Source organism: Myripristis murdjan, chromosome 13, assembly GCF_902150065.1.
Source record: "Myripristis murdjan chromosome 13, fMyrMur1.1, whole genome shotgun sequence".
Taxonomy (NCBI): domain Eukaryota; kingdom Metazoa; phylum Chordata; class Actinopteri; order Holocentriformes; family Holocentridae; genus Myripristis; species Myripristis murdjan.
In genome coordinates, this window is record NC_043992.1 from 33,786,307 (window position 1) to 33,805,488 (window position 19,182).

The 19,182-nt window shown below is 41.0% G+C and overlaps 1 protein-coding gene across 2 annotated transcripts in view; it reads left to right on the forward strand.

The window, feature by feature from the left end:
- Window positions 1-19,182, forward strand: part of nectin3a (nectin cell adhesion molecule 3a) — a 39,474-nt gene that overhangs the window by 478 nt on the left and 19,814 nt on the right. The gene's annotated exons all lie outside the window — the stretch shown is intronic.

Genomic DNA, 19,182 nt, shown 5'->3' on the forward strand with positions numbered 1-19,182 from the left:
TTAATGGTCCGCTGTGACTGCCGTTAGTTACCGACACAAACCGCTAAAGCTCGCTATTCCTGGTGCGTATTGAAGTGGGCTGAGGTTTGCTCCTAGCTAGCTAGCTCTAAGCGATTCTACCATCCAAGCTAACGTTTTCTCAGGACTATTATACCAGTGTTACTCAAACCAAGTAGCTGCTCATACGAATACACTACTAGCTAACCTTAGTGAGATAGCTGCTGATTGTACCTTTTTCCTTCCCAATGATCTCCCGATACTAAAGCTAGCCACGGTTACACCCCACTCAAACACTGCCAATTATATACAAGCTAACTAGATGTGATTTCCATCCGAACTGACTGGCCGGGACAAGAGGAATAACTAAAGTTAGTATTGACTTGAGAGATGGATAGTGATATGGTTACATTTTTGTATGAACATGACGCACTTCCACTTTCACATCTTAAGTTAACCTTCCTCATAGAGTTGTGTGGAAATAATCGTCCGGTCTTCCATTCAAATGATACGCAATTCATTGAGTCGAAGCAGTGAGTAGTTGTGTACTAAAATATAAACGATGGAAAGAATATTGGTTGAGTGATGGCAAGCCAAAAGGAGCTCCTCCGTGAAAGTGTGCCAAATGTTGGGATACAGAGGATACCGTTATATGATACGAGGGAGAGCAGCCGAGCATGCCAGGAGAGGAGCAGTGTAGCCTCCTCTAGTTGTGTGGGGTGGCAGGGGAAATGAAGACATATCTCAGCAACCGTGAGAGGAAAGGCACTGCAGCCGCAGAGTCTGGAAATTATTGACCTGCAGTTTGGCTCCATGCCAGAGCACCCTCCAGCCTGACTGTCCCAAATATTGCAGCGGGGGAGCTTTGCTGCACCCCTGTGTTGAGTCAGGACACAGAACGCATCAGGACTGCAAGGAGGAAAGAATGGCCAAACACAGATGTATGCAAAGCAAATACTTTACTGCCACCAGTGTGATCTGTTTTGCTTACTAAGGCACACACTCCTCTGCATACCATCCTTTTTCTGGCGGTAGCCACAAAATATGGGTTCATAAATCAAGACAGAGAACTGATAAACATTGTTTTGTTGTAAGCTAAGTTGTGTAATTTGGCCCAGGGTGAGGAGATGATGTTCCATGAAGAATTTAGATTTCCACTGGATTTCACTGATCAGTTTATCAAACAAATCTCCTAGTTTAGTCTTTTGTTGAAATGAAATTTTGTGTACTGTTGGCTCTTCATGACCCATAGTTGCCTACCCCTGGCCACGACAGATGTATCTTTATGTTTAGCAGAGTGCAAATCATCTGTCTGCCAGTATGCGGGGGGATTTCTGACAGGAATAGATTTGATGTGTATTTTCTGGACTGTGTCATTTTCACAATCCTTGTAGCGTAGACAGGGTTGTGAGGAGGGGATTGTTTCAAGGCGTGGCTTCAGGCTGTGAGGTCTGTAATTGAAGACCTTAGTTTTGTGGTTTCTTCTCTTGGGACTGCACGATTCAAAATCTAAATAAATAATGTAGTAATGGAGACACCCAAATTACAGACTAAAAACAGAAATAGATTTGAGAAAAGCAATGCACTGACTGAGCAAGTTTGGGCCTAATGGAGGTTATGGTATGTCAGTGATAATTAATTGACAGAGCAGTGCAGGGGGAAATGGCAAAGTAGGTCTGTTAGTCATTCTGATTTTAATCCAGATTGCTTGGAGCTTTTCACAGCATGACATCTGACAGATCTGCCCAAGACATTTTACATTTTAGGTCTATGGGGCCATTCCATGCAGTTGTCAAACAAAACTGTCAAAAATTTCAATAATAGTTTGTTTGTCTTGAGCCACAGTAAGTCCGAGTAAACAAGTGTAAACAGAAACTAACCTAAGCTATGTGTCCACCTGTTGGTTTCTGTCTTTGGAAAATGAGAGCATTTAAATCAGATTCAGAAAGAAGATAACTTATACGTTAATCAGATACTGAACAGGGAAGTGTCTCTAAATGACGGTAAACTCTTAAAGTGGCTGGTCAATAGACACTGCCCAAATCTGTCAGATTTGGCTGAAAGATGGTGTTAATTATCCATGTAAAGACTATTTGCTACTGGACTGCTTTGCTAGAGAGGACTTTAAAGCAACTTATAGTGTTTGGAAGCACATCTGTGGCTTAAAGCTGTTGCATCCATCTGATCCGCTTATTTGATCTTAAATCTCAGTTCTGAGGCGGCAGACTGAAAACTCCTAATCACATTAAAAGGGTGTTTTTTTTTTTTTTTTTTTTTTTTTTTGAAGGAGGGCCATCAGCAAATGAATGTGTTGCTTTATTGTGGGATATAGCGGCTGTGTGTGGGGATCCGGGAGCAGGCTGTGGCCACTGAGCCTCTGTTGACTCCACCCTCCACCCTGAGCCTCGTCTTCCCCTGACAGATGTGACTGTTGGAGGCTGTGTAGGGCCAGCTACTCCCTGGTGGTGCATTAGTGAATGTAAAAGAGTGACCTCCAGCCTTGGCATACCCCTGGACATGGCTCTAACCTGGATTAATAAAAACAGTACAGTGCCTGTAACAAAGCATTTGTAGATCATTTTCAATCCATTGCTTTTAAATGGGAATCAGCATGACTGAATGATCCATTCAAGACTGCCAGTACTAGCCTATGCCAGAATGTAATGCACTTAATATTGATGTCATGTAGCCTGCTGTACCTGTTTTTGGTTGATTATTTTGTGTGTGTGTGTGTGTGTGTGTGTGTGTGTGTGTTGTGCATTTAGCTTAGTCAGTAGAGAACAGAGGTGGGAATAAGTCATGCATGTGCAAGTCACAAACAAGTCTGAAGTTTTAACCTGCAGGTCTCAAGCAAATCCCAGGTTACTGTGGTGAGAATCAAGCAAGTTAAGTCAAGTCCCTGCTAGAAGTCAAGCAAGTCACAAATCAAGTCAAAATTACAAAAATTTTGATCTACCCCAGTTTCCACATTGAAATCAGTTAAAAGACAGTGGCCATGAAAATTTTTTTTTATTTTCAGCATCAGTCAAAGCCATTACAGCCTATCTACACCTTTATAAAGCTCACTGATATTTTGTGTAACAAGCCTCCTCGATGAGCAACAATGTAGAGTGGAGTCCTGATATTATAGTATAGGCCTAGTCCTATAGCTTTACCGGGCTCTAATGTGAAAACAAGTACGACACAAAAACTTTACACAGCAATGTTAAGCCTCTTGCCCTCGCTCCCCTTTGGGAGGCTCACACTATATCTCCTTACTGATGATAGTGATGCAAACAGATCGTCTTTCTAATTGAAGTCAGTACTGAATGCAGCCATATAAAGGCTTTCTTGCTAAAACAATGCAAAGTAAATGCGGCACAAAACACAAGAGACCAGCAATATATGGAGCAGTTCAGATTACAAAAAGCATGAGTTTTCAACAGTGATAGAACCATCCACTATTGCAGCACCACTAATGCGTGGACAGTCACATGTGAGTATGTGCAACACCAAAGTAAAAAGGTGAACACACAAGCCTGTAGGTTCAAGCTCAGAATTTGCTTTCCAGCTTTAGAAAAAGTGAAAAGCTGTGCTCTAGCTGAACTTTGAAAAGTCAGTCAATCTATAACTTTAATTGTCCCTGGTGTCAGCTAAAAGGAAAGCAGTTCTGGCACCATTAAAAAGCTCTGACGCAAACAATCAACAATCTGAAATCATAAACTATACGAATTAGAGAGCAAGCTATCAAAGGGAGCTAGCTACAATTGCACGTTAATATATATCAGCATATAACAACCCAGACTGAAAAAGTGTATTTAACAAACACACAAAGGCCTAGGGAAAATCATATCGCCTAAATATTTAAATTAAAAAGCAAATACTTGACCTACCTACCTTTTCAGAATAGCTAGTGATTAAGTGCAGAACCTTCAGTGTGGAGTAACTTGTTTGTCCACTCTTCTTCCCCAAATCTTGCAGCAGTCTAATGATAACTTAGTATAACAAGATGTGCTTGATGTGGTGGTTGTCTGGGTCCAGGTGAAAGTGGCTGTCCAAGAGCAGTCAAAGGTGGTTGTCCAGATCTGGGTGATGGTGGTTGTCCAGGTCTCTTGAAGGACTTCAAGAGACCTGAGAGATGTGCTGGCCACAGCTCAGCTGATACGGGAGGATTCTAGCAGCTCCTCAATGTGATTTCTCAGTCACGCACTAGTTGTTTGATATCCATTGTCATGTCCAGACAGCAGCACTTATTAAGGTAACGTGGCCTCTGCTGGTGTGCCACACACTGGTAGGTCCATTTTTCCATGCATAGCAGTAGAAATCACCCAGTCATGGTTCAAAAATGAAACCCAACTTCTCAATATCTAGAAAATGTAGATATTAAGAAAGATTTGGAAAAATGCAATTATTGAGTAAAAGTCAAGTCTTTTCAAGTCATCTGTCTCAAGTCTAAGTCAAGCCTCTAGTCATGAATACCAAGTCGAGTCTTCTTCAGTGTTAGGGTTAGGGTTAGCAATTCTCAAGTCCTTAAATTTGCGACTTAAGACTGAGTGACCTTAATCCCGCATCTTTCATAGAGGATACTGTAATTTATAATCAAATTTAATAATCTGGCTAGCAAGTAAAATTTTGTTTGAACTCATTTTGGATTGGTAGGGAGTGAGATTGTTGCAGTGTCGAGGGTAAGGAGTTGCTCTACTTGTTCAGTAGTTTTTTTCCGTTTTCTCCTTTGTGCTATTGTATAATCTTACACCATGATGCTCAAGTGTGTTCTTTACTGTAACTGCCACTTCACTAAACTCAATTTGACACATTTTGTTATGATTTGATATTGTGTAATCTGCAAAGAACTTCATTTCATTGTTTTTAATTAGCTTATTTGTATAATTGCTGTGGTAATCACCCTGGAAAGTACTTAATGGGAAACAGGTGATCGTAACGTTGCTTCTAGTTTTAGCCTTGTATCTCCTTAATGCTAAGTTTTCAAAACATTTGAACCTTGAGACTCATGGTTCTTAAATTATAGTGTGCATTTTGAATTGGTTTCACTGTACTGTGGGTTATGAACTTTACTTCACAAAGGACCGTGTGAACCTCCAATTTAGGCACAGTGCAGAAAAGTCTGCACTGTCTGTACCATCTTCAGTGCATCTGCACCATGCACTGAAGGCGGTTCTAGGACCGAAATGTTTGCACTTCTTCATTAAATTTGGAAAGCAATCTCACTTCAAACTTGTCTCAGTGCTTCTGTCAATAGTGTGTGGGCTTTTTTGAACTGTGTTTGAATGATTTTTTTTTAGCCTATGCACCTATTAGTACTTTGAATTGGACATGATTCAAGGCACAGTTAGTGTTCTTGATACTATTTTGAACCACCAATTTAGGCACCAAGGTGAAAATTGTCAAAATGGAGTTGTAAGGTTTTGTGTATGGAGCAGCAGCATCCGTTTTCTTGCCATACTACTAAAAGTATCTTCCATAGACGGAAATTGGCTGTTTGAGTCATAACTTTAAATGTTTGAATCATAGGAACTGGGTGGTACAGTCAGCCTTCAAATATTTTCATGGTTAATTGCCTTCTGTGAATGAACAGAGCGAAAGCTTTTAAACTTTATTTTGCCTGCTGTTTTTGGATTCAGGGTTTCTCCCTGAATGAGCAGATCACAGTATGTGAATGATGTAAGGGTCACTGTGGATCCACTGTGGTTCCACAGTGAGTATGGAGGAGTGGTGCAGCGCAGGATGTGCACAGTCAGCAGTCGAATCCCCCAGGAGGGGAGCTCTAGGGTTATGGGAAACAGGTGTGGCTGCTTTTCACCACTTATTCTTACATGTTTCAATCACTCAGCTGTCAGGTCGTCATGATGTTGAGGATGTGCATACATATGAGCTTTATGCATTCATACACGCAAGCCAACCAGGTGGAACATAAACAGCCATCAGACCAAAACTGGTTGGCAACATCTTGGCTGTGGTCAGATTGTCAGATGTCCAGACTCATATAATAATAACAGGGAACAAAATAGCAAAATCTGCTTTCACTCTGGTGTGGGTTGAAGGTCATTTTTGTTTTTCTGCCCATCCTTTCGCCACACCCGCAACATGGTCCACACATTAGCTTTATGTCTTGCATAGGAGCCAATACAATCCAACTTGGTAGCATACATCGTCATCATTTTTATCATTATTATTATTGTTGTTGTTATTTCTGTTATTAATTAGGGCCCGAGCACTGGAACAGTGCGAAGCCCTATTGTTTTTGCTTCGTTTTTTTTTCTTCTTATTATTATCTCGTGTCATTAGGCCTTAATTTGACCCCCTAAACATGCTCAAAAACTCACCAAATTCGGCACGCAGGCCAGGTGTGGCGAAAAATTTGATAAAATGGACAAACGGACCCCCAAGGTGCAAAAATGGGCTCGGTAGCGCCACCTAGGCACACAAAGGCAGCCGCTGTGGCCCACAGGAATGTGATAGAAAGACCAAACCAACGCCGAAATGTAGGTCTCATCAAGCCCTACAAATCACGCGCTGACACCCCCCCTCTAAAACCAACAGGAAGTCTGCAATTTGCATTGGAATGTTCACGTTCTCGCCCAAAATTCCGCTTGGAACAACATCTTTCTCCTCCCAGGCCGTAAATGTCAGCGGCTTGAAAATTTAACAGATGACAGAGGACACAGTGCTGAACAAAAGTTGCTAAAAACTTGTTATTAATTCGAATCGTTTGGATTTTATAAGCCCTCAAAGTCGGAGTGGCCAGAGCCAAAACCTTGTTTTTTCCCATGGAGTTTGGTGTGAAGAGGCTGACACTTGGCACTAATTAGGCCCCTGGAGTCTAAAGTAAAAGTCTGATGGCTTTGAAAACTATGCAGATGGAAAGAGGACAAAAATTCCTACAAAAATATGTAGTTTTGATGTGGATTGGACCAAGTTTGTGGGAGCTGTGAAGAGTTTTCAAACATTTTTGACTCTGGTGTGCTCTGCTCTGCACTCTGCCTGGACATGTGACTCACTCTAGCTGCCTCAGGAATGCGCAATACACACCCATTGTAAGAGCTCAGAGGGAGCACAAAACACTCTCAAACTAAAACTGCCACAACTCAAAAACGGTAAAAGATAGCAAAATCATGTAAATGGGAGATTTATAGATCCAAGTCTCATGACTCGTTTAAGCTTTGAATCAAGTCTGTAACTCAAACGGTGACCGAGCTGTGACACCTCAAAAAGGGGTGGGTTTTCTGGATTTCTCCACTGGATTGAATGAGGATTTCTCTGTCTGCCTGCATTTTGGTGTGATCATGCAGCAGCTGCCAGTACTCAAGTCAGTCACACACTAGGACATGCTAAGGGCGCCATCTGCTGGAGGGGCGCTGCTAGTGCCCAGAGGGGCACCAGCAGCAAATGTACTACCAGTGGGTTTTTGTTGGCGTTGTGTGTGTGTGTGTGTGTGTGTGTGTGTGTGCACGTGTGTGTGTGCACGTGCGTGTGTGTGTGTGTGTGTGTGTGTGTGTGTGTATTTGTGTGAGTGAGTGAGTGAGTGAGTGTGTGTGCCTGCATTTTGGTGTGATCATGCAGCAGCTGCCAGTAGTCCTGTTGGTCACACACTAGGACTTCCGCGGCCTTTCAAAATAAAAGCCCAAAACTCTTTCAAAATAAAAGCACCAAAAAATACCCTCAAAACTGGCACAAACGGACGAATTGTCTACATTTCGACACGCGCGCCGTCCCCGACGTGCACGGGGGGGGCGAGGGCCCGTCCAACGCTGCTTGTTTTGAATAGTGTTTATCCAGTGCCCAAACCAGGTGACATGTGTTGATGGAAAATAAGAAAATATTGTCTGCAAATCATTTTTTTTTTTTTTTTTTTTTTTGTGAAAAGAGCTCAGAGGGAGAACTGGTAGTGTAGTTGTACTCTATACACTCTATACACTCTATACACACTATGTCTGTATGCATATATATGTGTGTGTGCATGTGTGTGTGTGTGTGTGTGTGTGTGTTATAGGCACATATTACATCAACTATTTCCCTCCTCTTTTTCCATTGTCCTCTTTGTCCCAGAATGAACAAATTTAATGATTACAACAACTTGATAAATAAACTGCACTACATTATTTAAGTTATCTTTTTTAGCTATTGGTAAAATACTGTGTCCAGGCGTGGCCATTGGAATTTTTGATGGAAAATAAGTTGCAGGTTTCCTCACTCTACTTTCTCTACTTTTCTACACAGTTGGGACCGGGTCAAAGTCCGCTTTGACCTGGAAATAAGTAATTTTAACAGAAGCTATCCTTCTCAGTTGTTACTGTTGTTAGGCTTGATCAAGGAGACAAACAAAATGAAAGGTTCTGAAATTATGAAAGCTCAGGAAGTGGTGCATGCTGCACCTCTAGTTCCTGCATCCATGCTTAAAATTCATTTTCTCGTGATGCTTTGGCCCGGTGGGAGGCCAAGTTAGGCCCGGAGGCCCGCTGAGCTTATAATACACTGATGGAAACGCTGGAAAATTTCAGTTCTCGTCAGAAAAACTACTGGCCTAAATAAAGTCTAGCTGATAGTACTGCTTGCTTTTCTATCTTTGTAGTTGTGCATGAGTTTGAATCTGCCACATGGCTAGAAAATACAGATATACAGGATGCAGTAGAGGCTTATAGGTGGCTTATAAGTGTCTCTGGTACATTATTGCTGGCATGTCTATCTGTCTCTATTTCTCTAACAATCTCCTGTTTATTAGTCATTGAGAAATATTTATTTCTTTGAAAGTTCAAGGACTAAACTTGAATGTCATAAATAACCCACAGGCCTTACACTGCACTGTGCATTGTAAAAGTTCATCATGAAACTTGAAAACCCACTAAAATGTAGTGATTGGCTTGAATCTGGTCTTAGCTTTGCCAACTTGAAACTTGGGAATATTGGTGAAGTTTTTGAATATTAAAATTCAATAGCATTCTGCCTTAACTTCTGGCTAGCTTACCTACTTTAATATTTTTCTCTGTTATTTTGTTAGCATGGTCATTTATTCTGCTGCCATTCTGAATTTAGATTCTGGAGGCTGGCACTGGTGGACTGGGCGTAGCGTAGGGCTTTTACAACTTCATTAATACTTAAATACCACAAGGCTTGAGCTAAAACCTTCTAAGCTTTGAATACCCACCCCCCACAAAACCGCTCTATGTGTCAGTATAGCAGACACCGAAATCCAAGCAAAGAATGACTTGTCCCCTAACTTGGAGTAACCTGACTGATTTGGCTTATAGAGTGACCCTGCCACTTGCTGCAGATATACTGCAGTGAAGGCTTTAATAGGATTTTGCACAACGATATCCCAGCTGGGATGCAGCCAAATTATTCTGTATTCCCCCCTGCCACCCCAGCTGTACCTCTCATGTCCACATTGCTCCCCTGTGCTAAAGTTTCCACTCTCATATTTCAATTTCTGACATAATTTCTCCCCTCATTTTCATTTAAACTGTGATAGACAAAGCTGCATACCCTTTCCCTCTTACAATATAGAGCTTGCAGGTAACATAAACTGCATTTTTTTAGGTGAAGGAAGGTAGAACATTCACTCAGTGGCCACTGTATCGGGTCCATCTGTACAGTATAGTGCAGTTCAATGCAGCAGCTCTGACATCAATTTTGCCTTTTAAGAAAGTTTATAATGTTCAGTTTTTGTCAACAATGTCGAATGTGTTAATTTATTTATATGTTTATATTTGAGGTTGTAGTTTGCAGAAGTCTTGTACTGGATTACATTATACTGAGAGGTGTGTCTAATTTTTTGTCCTCCCCATTTATTTACATGAGGGGGACAGAATAGTAGAAACACCTCAATAAAATGCAGTCCAGTACAACAGCAGCACTAACTATGAGCTCAATGCCAAACATAGAATTGAATGAACACTTCTATTACTGTGACAAAAAGGAAACCCGAGCATTATAGGTATCAGAAAAGTAAACTTTATGACAGAACATTTGTATTGGACTGTATAAGATTGAGCTGGTGTACCTAGTAAAGTGGCAGCTGAGTGTATATGTATGCTGCATTCTCAACAGCCAAGCTGCTCTTTCACACAGGGGAGAAGTCATAGTTTACTGCTGCTGACAAACATGATAGCCAGTTCACTGTGGTCGCTATTTTTTGCCTTGACTAGGATTGTGAAAGATCACAACAAAACATTGGCCAGGTCTATATAGAGCTTGAATAGTCTGAGAGTATCCAATATTGCATGGATTGCATTGCATCTTAAAATTATTCCATGGACAGTAAAAAGGAGACAGACATTATGGCCTAAAATAGTTGTCTTTTACATTCAAGTTAGCCTCTTATTATGAGAGCACTATCTATTCCAAATCAGAGAATTTAGCCTGATCCCCAGAAAAAAATACACTTGAATATTGACTTACTGACCTTTTGACTCTCTCAAATTCAGTATCTGTGGAGTTGTCTATTAGTTTGACATCACAGATGTGGGGTGGGGCAAACTCTTTCCATCAGAGACAGCAGCTAGTTTATCACTAATAGAGACATTATTCACCTGAACTGTATGAATTTCAAAGCTGCTTTTTGTTGATATTCCCCTATAGCCAAAAAAAAAAAAAAAAAAAAATCCAGAGATGGAGTGTACAAGGAAAGAAGGCAAGCCTGTGAGTAGACTGGGGAGTGGGCTAAGGGTTTGGCCTTGTAGACTCTGAAATGCATATACGCTTATGTCTTCTTGTGAGGCCACCCTGGACATGTGCTGGTCTACACAGCTTTGATTTCTTACTGTGTGTCCCAAATGACAACTACAATAAGCACCTAATTCTCCTTGTTCTCACTATTCAAAGTGGGTGGTAACTGTGAATCACGAATACTGCTCTAATCTGCTGCAGAAACAGGGTGAAAGCAGGCGCCGGAAAAAGTGGGAGTGCCGGGAAAGTGAACTCCCTCTGACCAGGATAATGCTGGTAAAATGCCACACCAACCAAACTACTGCTTTTATTGACCACTGGAGTACACACAGTTCAGAGGCATGTTTTTGTTGTGCTGCTTTGCTTCCTCCTCAATTGTGAAGTGGTGATTGCTGACATGTGTAGTTGTTGTCTGAGAATGTCCAAAGCATCAAGAGACTCCATTGTCAAATTGCCTGGCTACTGCAGTATTCATAGTTTAGGCATTTATTTGAATATGTGATAAGAAGCCATTAAAACATAAATGTGGTTAGCTTTTTTTCTAGCTTAAAAATGGCTGCTTCCTGAATACTTAGAGTTTGCGAGATAAGAAATAAACTGATGATTGCTTTGTGGGAGGTAGAGCTGCAGTGATAAGGCAACACTGATCATGCAAGCAATGATCAGCCTTGTTCATATAACAACCCATCTCAAGCAAGCATAGAAAAACAGATGCTTTAGTAAAGATTGCTTTTGGCTAAATTGATTAAATGAAAATTTTCTTGTTTCACTAACAAGCACATTATTCTAGCTCTCTGTTATTACATCAATACTTATCGTGTTCTTATATCTGTTCAGCAATCAGTGGTCAGATATGCAGGATGATTTTGGGTTGCTGTTGCACTCAATGTGCCACTGGGGTCCCTAACTCTTATATAGCCAAAGACTGTTCATTGATCATCATAAATATGATCTACATTCTGGCTTTCAGGCCACATGCTACGTTTTCCCATGTTGTCATCTGCTTACTGATAATATAGCCAAACCTTACAGCATTTGTTCATATTTTCACAGTAATTTTCATAGTACAGTGGTTCATATCTTTGCATGCCAGTGGTTCTTGAGACAAACTGGACCATGCTAGCTTATAGGATAATGCATTGCACACTGATTATTTATCAACACTTGAACCAGAATATGGTACTGAATGTCTTTAAGCCTTTGGGTTAGTAATTACTGCCCGCAAAATTCAGTTGGTATATCTTACATACTAAATCAGTACAAATCTCTATTGTTAAGGTGATTGTTATACAGTTAAACAATAAAAACACCTCTACACAGCATGCTTTCACAGATTAGTTCAATTGTTTGCGTGTGCAGAAATGCTTGCAGTTCTTTCTGCAAGATTCTCTAAAGCATTTATTTATTTATTTTAAGGTGTGACAAATGTGGCCAAGAGGTCATGTCATCTCTCTCCCCTACTGTGCTGGTGGTTATCAACTATTTACAATGCTATAGACTCAATTATTACAGTTTTTTCAAAGCTTTATATGGTAATGGTATACCATATCATAATTGGTATCCCAGTATAGGCCTACTCAGTTTTCTGGTAATGTCATTTGAAAAATGTTGACTGGAATTTCTGTTAGCCTGTTTTTTCAACACCACAATAAACATTTGTTTTTTGTGTTTTCTTATTTGGAACTTTTTGTTCAGGCAGTTGTTTGCAATTCTTCAAGCCATGTCCACAGAATTGAAGTCCCCCTTCTCTTCTTCTTAGTTCTGTTGGGTTTTGTTTGGTCAGAGATGAGGAGGTCGTCTCACTTCACTTTCACTTCCCTCAAGCGTTTGTCTTCCCTTACCTAAACAAACATCGAGTAGTGCTACTTGGGTTTTCTCAGCAGTTTTATAGAGAGAAACTGCTTGATGTCAACTCTGTATAATGTAAATGCATTTGCATAGCCAATGTTCATCCCCAAATTTTGTGCCTTCAGCTTGTTTGATTCATCTGGTGCAAATGTTACCGGCAAATGTAAACCATAGCTAAGACTCATATGGGTACACTACTTCTACTTTTCTACCATCCACCCATTCTCTTAGCTGTATCTTTATTATTTTTGGTCTTTAAGAAATGCGCGCGCCATTTCAGTTGTTTTCTGGGTGGTTTATGCCACAGTTACTAACAGTTTTCACTAACAGTTTTCGAACACTTTTGTGATGACATAAAAACAATCATCTTCTCAAAGTAAGATGTAATTAGTATGTTTGAAGTACACATCCTGATTTTATGCAATGTCCACTATGCTTCAGGAAGAAAAACTTTTTCAGTTACTTATCTTACTTATTTTGCCCCCAAGGACAAAGCATTACACAGTATAGTCACATTCAGGGATGGAACAGGAGTTCTCCACTGGTGAGTCCAGTCTTTGGTAGTTCTGACTATCTGACAGCTGTCTGACAGCTCCATACAGGCGTGTGTGCTGGGCACTCATTAAGTTCATCACATCATGAGTCAGTTTTTCTCCCCTTGCCAACTTAACTTTGTACATTTGATATTGGAACACTCTGCTTTTTGCACACTACACTCACATTGACAGATTTATTGTGTTGTAGATAAATCTGCCACCTAGTTGATCTCTCAAATAACATAATGCTTCCTTCAGGTGCCTTTTGAGAATATCAGAATGAGCAGCACACGTCAACAATATTAACAGAAAAGTTAAATATGACAGGGAAAGTCAGGATGTTTTTTGGCAGTGGGATGGGTTCTCCAGTTGGGATTAGAAAGGAACAAAAACTTGATTACCAAAGAAACTGTCAGAAGAAGAAACTTGGATAAAGATACATAAAAAATAAAAAAATAATCATTTTGTGCAATGGTATTTATTTTGATGTGATAGAACAGTATCAAGTAAACAGATCAGACTAGTAAGTGTTTTCAAAGTTTCCTCGGTTCTTTGCAACAGTTGAAATTATTTTGGGAAAGTGCTAGGACAGTTGTGAAAAAGATGTGGCACCTTGATGTGTAAGCTTCAAATTGCAAATATGACAGATTCACACAGGATTGAAGTCACAGATCTCAGCAATTACTACAAATCATTGGGCATTATTAGTAACATATATAGCATAGTTATGTGACATCATGTAAATCACTGGAGAAATGAGGACATGTTGTTGTAGCTGGTTGGTGGCTTACATAGCCTAATCTTGTACAAGAAATGTTAAATGGGACAGTTATGGGAATTATTTTAAAGAAAAACAATCCCATTTCCTCCAGGGTCTCTGTGGCATGTGGGAAACTGTTTCCACTATGAAAGATTAGCCTAATGAATGTACAGTAGCCCATTTAGACCAAGTCACTGGCACTAGAGATTATTAGAGGAGCCTTTCTCTCTGCTAAGCCCCACCTACTCCCCAAGGAGCCCGCTCTATTTCTGTCTTAGTTTTACAATAAATATATTGTTGCTAGTAAATTATTGTATTCAAAGTAGAGAGTTGTGTGAATATGTGGAAAAAGTCAAGTGCCCAACCCTTATTAGTTCAAATAGCATATATACAGTGCTCTTGAGTCTCATCTGTCCATAGCTGTGTGTGTCTGTAGGCACGGTCCACTGCTGGGTGTACACTGGAGCATTGTTAGGAGGACTTGTGTGAGGAAAAGTGTATTTCTCTGCTTTCCACCCAACTGTTTAACAGCGCAGTTGTGTGGGATATGGATGGTTGGTGGTGTATTAGCAGTAGGGATGGAAACCCACAAAAGCAGCTGCAGTGAAACAAACCTGAGCAAATGTCAATCAAAGTTGAAAACATGAGGCAGACATTAGGTTAAACGCGTTTTACAAAGATTTAGACAGACTAAGGCTGTCCAGTGATGAAAGGAAGTCTGTCCATGCAGTCTTTGTTTGGGCTGACCAGAGATTTCACTGGAAGCTGTGAATGATTTACTGATGAAATCTACTAAACTGACACTAAGCCAACCATAAAAAACAAAGAGTAGCCTTGATGCAGTTTGTTTCATGTCATCTGGTTTACACAGTTGCACTATAATAGTAAAAAAAGAATTTCATGGATGCCATTCTCCTGCGGGAGAGACAATGTTTCTCTTAGCTTAGAAAGCTATGCCGTCTACATAAGGACACGAGGTTGAGGATACACTTGATGAGCTAGCAACCTTGAACATTAATAACAGTCCTACCCTAGTGTAAATTTCAACACGACCATGAAGTGGTGATGATTGCAGTGGACTCTGTTAGCATCAGTGTGTCAGGAAAGTCAAACACTTGTGCTCTAATTGAGACTCCATCGAAACGTAACCTCGAACAAGAAAAGGTTCAATTTCGATCATCTCGTTCACATGGCACGTAGACAAAAGTCTGGTTTGCTACTGTTTGTCTGCCTTCACTGACAGGCTGTGCCATACGCCTTGTCTTACCAAATTGTGTTTTCTCATACATTATCTATTGCATGTCCTGCAGCATAGTCACACTACACTCTACTGGGAGGTTGCAACCTCTCCTGACACTTTGTATGTCAACACTATTGATTTTGTTTTTGTTTTATCTTTTAAGCTCTAATCTTTAATCAGATGCGACCTGGATGAGAAGGGCACAGACACATTGCTATGGGGGAGCAAGGAGAAAAGGGTCTTGAAGAGGACAGAGTGACGTGTGAAAGAGCCCAGCCTGCCCCTTTTTGAAAGGCCTGTCAGCCTGTGTTTGTCTCCACCATGAATTAACTGACTGAAACAGCCTCACACCCTCACAAGTTACAATGCTAGGAAGGAAGGGGGTAGATTAGGCTTGGTGTAGGGACTAATGTCTTCTTCACACTGCACAAATATTCTCTGCGATAAAGACATGCCATAAAGCAGGCAGTTCACCACAACAGGGCACTTGGCCGCTCTTGTCTAACTGATTGAGACAGAGTTATGGACCTCACAAAGATAATGCAAAGCTCTTGGGGGCCTGTATTCTAGGCATTGTTTGATTCCTCTCCTGGTCAACTCCTCAGAGGGTAACATTTTCTAAACAAATGGCTCACAATGCCCATTGAGTTCTTTGAATGTGCAGTTTTTAAAGGCACAGTTGGTAAGAGGTGCTGCCTCCAGTGGAAGCTTTTTGTATAAAACTAACCACTCATTTTGCCCTGCCCAAATATAATTTCTGTTATGGATTCATTTCAGGTCTCTTGATGTGTAAAGCTGGTGGGTTTGTGCTGTGTAGTTTTCAAACAATAAAGCTTTAATCTTGCCAAGTGCTGAAAGTGTGTTAGTCAACTACATTGACCATAATTCAGTGCGCTTGTGATGCAGTGAATCTGAGCTCCCTCTTAGCTGTGCTCTGTCTGTGACAACACAAACTGAGTTGAGGGACAGGGACACCTATAAAATTAGGCTTAGAGTTCCTGGACTCCTCAAAGGAAGCTTAAATGGAGTTTATTTGGGGTTTAAACAACCTGTGTGAACCTGGTGTCAGTGTGATGATTTCTGTTTTGGTACTGTATGATTTCAAAAATTAAGTTAAGTTCTGCCAAATCAATGATAATCCCTGTTCAAGGTAGGGTTGGGCTATGTCTACAGAATTGGCATGTGATTATGTCCACAGTGAAACGATATGATATGATAATGATATTGGTAAGGGGGGCTTTTTTTTTTTTTTATTGGCTTTTTGCTCGGAAGCTGTTACTGCACAGCAACATGCTTTTATCACAGTAACAAGTTTAGTTGTCAACAACTTGAGTACTTCACCTGGTTTACTGTCTCTCCTCTGCTCTGCTCCACGGAGCACACGCTCACACGAAGGGCTTAGCCCCACCCTCGCTGAAACACAGAGAGCAGGGGAGAGGAGAGAAACTAGTACAGCCACAAAGTAAAATGCAGTCGAGACTCTCACACTGAGCTGAAATGAAACAACTACACATAAATTAGGTACATGGACGATGACGATGGATTATCGTCGCTGAGTGTCCATTGGCCAAACTCATCTTTATCTTTTGTTGTGATATAATAGCCGCTTGAATACTTCCATTGTAGGAAGAACTCTATATCCGTCCACAATGCTAGTAATGTCATTATTGAGGCAAAGTGGGCAAGCGGTTGGCCTATGTAGTGTGCATGAATTAATTTGAATATCATGACTTTTCCTTTGTCCATTTTTCTCTCTGTACTTCTCTAACTGCCCTATTTCTTGCATTGTGTCCTTACTTGTCCTCGATTTGCTGTATATATTTCTGAAGTTTGAGTATTAAGTTTCCCCTTACTTTAGTCTTTAACCACACTCCCTTCTGCACAGTTCTCATGTCTGCATTCTTCTGCTGTGAGGTCTTCAGATCAGTCCCTCATGAGTGGTGTTTGACATGATAATCAATTCACAGAGTTTGTCTACATGAATATGTCGTGTTGTCTGTTTTGTTGCTGCTTGTGAAGGTTTCTGGCCTTAGACTCTTCAGACTGCTCTGTACATGCAATCCAGACCTAGCTGTGGGGTTCTCTGGCCAAGAGCCTGACTCCTTTGGGAAGGTCAGGGCTGAAGCTAGGTCAGGTCTGGGTAGGTGGAGATTTTGGCTCATCAAGTGGCCAACGTGGAATGTTTGAGCCAGTTGCCGAGCAAAGAGGAAGGTTTTGATTTACCATTGCGTCCTCTGAGCAGCTTGTCGCAATTAGTGATGTCAGGAGGGAAAGAAACAAATATGAAGCATTTCTTCAAAGGGCAAGCATATTCTTCCCATGAGTTCATTCTTTCCTCGGGTTTCTAAAGGATGTCTTTTCTGAACAAGGGCAAATGCACAGTTTATTCCTCTTCTTTGGTTTCAAATCAGCTTATGTAGGCTATGCTACTTCTTCCTACTTTTTCCAAGAGTGTACATGATTCTGAGTTCAGCAAATCTTTGTACTACTGAGGAGGTAGGGAGGATGACAGCTTATGTGTAGTTCTGTGCATCCTACTGTAATTCTGAGTATTTTACATATTGGAAAAGATGGATAGTCAGTAAGGAAACTAGTGACACGGGGTGTGCCTCACAGCCCTGCAGCACCAAGTGTATTTCCTTGGTGAAATAGCATGACAGCTTTGTTTAATGCACTGCTTACATTTCATTTGCCTCCAGTATTTTAGATAATAATTCATGGTGCTCTAGTTTGTGTGCTCTGGCTGTGCTCTTCATGGTCTAAGCTAGCAATGCCAAGTTTCCCCACTCTCCTCCTGGCTGTAGGTATCCCACGCAGAAGCCATCTGTCTCTCCTCCCCTAATGGCAAGGGTGGAGACCACTTTAAGCACTTCCCTTCTTTCTCCCTCCTTCCCGCCTCACTCCCAAACAGTTACTGTAAAACAAACAAAACATAGCTTGGTAGGAGTCCAGTTTCTTTGTATGCTTTGACAGGCCTGAAAAGTGACACAGTGAGACAGACAAACTACCTACGGTAGCAGTTGGAGTATCGTGTCAGGTAGCTACAGTATGTAGAGCATGTTTGGGAGAAGCCTGGTCTGAGACACGTGTCTGCCTGAATCAACACAATGTCATGCATGCCAAGCACGCCAATTTACTGCTGTGCAGAAAATCAGTGTTGGATGAGGATTTTTATCTGTCTGCCATTTAGAGAGCCGTCCAGTATAAGCTATTCCTGTTCCATCTGTAGCTCATGTGGATTTTTTTTGTGTGTGTAAATCCCATAGTCTAGCTGTAGTCATGGGGTCATGGTTTTGTTATACTAGGTAGTCTAGTAAAATATCTCTGTTGGGCTGGTTAAGGGACAGCAAGCAGCTGTCGTGTCAGCTCAGATGACTGTGGAGTGGAGAATGCATAACCTACACTGCTCTGACCCCAATTCTCCCCCCACACCAGTGCACCCAGAGGACTCTGACACATGCAATACAAACATAGGGCAACACATACACCGCACAGCGCATTATAGCAGTGCTTTTTTTTTTTTTTTTTTTTTTAAACCAGGTCATGAATCAAAGGTGTGAAGAGAAAAAAAAAGATGGATGGATTATTTGAAGAAACGGCATAGCCTAATCTCCAAAGTCACAGGCGATGTGAAGTTGACCAAGACCTTTTCAAGGCACTAACACGTAAGGGAAGCTGAATAAAATACGTCAGGACAAAACTATGCTAGATTTGGGCACAGTGTCTGTGAAATAGGTTTTGGTGTCATATGAACAGCATATTTGGAAAATATGGTCAACAGAATAAAAATATAGTAAATACCTGCGACTGCAGCATAACATGAAGCTACACCACAACACAGTGCACAATGCAACATCTAGAATGCACATGTACTCAAACAAAATGCCTGACTCATGCACACATGATCACACACTTATTCCTTATTTTGGAAGCGAGAAACAGTTGGTGTGTGTGTCTGTGTTTGTGTGATCACTGAAATTACAGGGGACGTAATGGAGCACAGGGAGCCTCAGCCTCCTTGGCTATATTCCCTACTAACCAAGATAGCATTGCTGTGGCTTACCACTCATATTCATGCCAAAGACCCAAAATACCAGCCGGTGGGCCACTTTTATAAGCTTTACTCCATACACATCCGA